Raw genomic sequence first — 1109 nt, 5'->3', positions numbered from 1 at the left:
AAAGATAGACCGTTACACTCTTCCAAGACAATTCCCAGTGAACCATAGACTGAAAACCGCTTGATGATATATGCGCACCTCGGGCGGGGCTCGAACCCGCGGCCACGGGCTTAAAAAGCACGCGCTCTGCCGACTGAGCTACCGAGGCGAATGCGGCACTTAACCTAGTAAAAATGGACCCCTAAACTCTTCCAAGGCAATTTCCAGTAAACCATAGACTAAAAACCACTTATTGATGTATGCGCACCTCGGGCGGGGCTCGAACCCGCGGCCACGGGCTTAAAAGGCACGCGCTCTGCCGACTGAGCTACCGAGGCGAATGCAGCACTTGATCTAGTAAAAATCGACCCCTAAACTCTTCCAAGGCAATTTCCAGTAAACCATAGACTAAAAAGCACTTTATGATGCATGCGCACCTCGAGCGGGGCTCGAACCCGCGGCCACGGGCTTAAAAGGCACGCGCTCTGCCGACTGAGCTACCGAGGCGAATGCAGTACTTGACCTAGTAAAAATGGACCCCTAAACTCTTCCAAGGCAATTTCCAGTAAACCATAGACTAAAAACCACTTAATGATGTGTGCGCACCTCGGGCGGGGCCCGAACCCGCGGCCACGGGCTTAAAAGGCACGGGCTTAAAAGGCACGCGCTCTGCCGACTGAGCTACCGAGGCGAATGCAGCACTCGACCTAGTAAAAATGGACCCCTAAACTCTTCCAAGGCAATTTCCAGTAAACCATAGACTAAAAACCACTTAATGATGTATGCGCACCTCGGGCGGAGCTCGAACCCGCGGCCACGGGCTTAAAAGGCACGCGCTCTGCCGGCTGAGCTACCGAAGCGAATGCAGCACTTCATCTAGTAAAAACGGACCCCTAAACTCTTCCAAGGCAATTTCCAGTAAACCATAGACTAAAAACCACTTAATGATGTATGCGCACCTCGGGCGGGGCTCAAACCCGCGGCCACGGGCTTAAAAGGCACGCGCTCTGCCGGGTGAGCTACCGAGGCGAATGCAGCACTTCATCTAGTAAAAACGGACCCCTAAACTCTTCCAAGGCAATTTCCAGTAAACCATAGACTAAAAACCACTTAATGATGTATGCGCACCT

The 1109-nt window shown here is 52.4% G+C and overlaps 6 non-coding genes across 6 annotated transcripts; all 6 read right to left on the bottom strand.

Moving 5' to 3' along the window:
• Positions 1-75: 75 nt before the first annotated feature.
• Pmar_PMAR013902 lies at positions 76-148 on the bottom strand. The gene has a single exon. It is a non-coding gene; the product is annotated as a tRNA-Lys (tRNA).
• Positions 149-244: 96 nt separating this feature from the next.
• On the bottom strand, positions 245-317 carry Pmar_PMAR013901. Its single transcript has one exon. It is a non-coding gene; the product is annotated as a tRNA-Lys (tRNA).
• Positions 318-413: 96 nt separating this feature from the next.
• Positions 414-486, bottom strand: Pmar_PMAR013900. Its single transcript has one exon. It is a non-coding gene; the product is annotated as a tRNA-Lys (tRNA).
• Positions 487-582: 96 nt separating this feature from the next.
• On the bottom strand, positions 583-670 carry Pmar_PMAR013899. Its single transcript has one exon. It is a non-coding gene; the product is annotated as a tRNA-Lys (tRNA).
• Positions 671-766: 96 nt separating this feature from the next.
• Pmar_PMAR013898 lies at positions 767-839 on the bottom strand. Its single transcript has one exon. It is a non-coding gene; the product is annotated as a tRNA-Lys (tRNA).
• Positions 840-935: 96 nt separating this feature from the next.
• Pmar_PMAR013897 lies at positions 936-1008 on the bottom strand. Its single transcript has one exon. It is a non-coding gene; the product is annotated as a tRNA-Lys (tRNA).
• Positions 1009-1109: the final 101 nt, after the last annotated feature.

Source organism: Perkinsus marinus, assembly GCF_000006405.1.
Source record: "Perkinsus marinus ATCC 50983 genomic scaffold scf_1104296956034, whole genome shotgun sequence".
In the NCBI taxonomy this organism is placed as follows: domain Eukaryota; phylum Perkinsozoa; order Perkinsida; family Perkinsidae; genus Perkinsus; species Perkinsus marinus.
The sequence above is the reverse complement of the archived record's forward strand: the minus strand, read 5'-3'. Positions and strand labels throughout refer to the sequence as shown.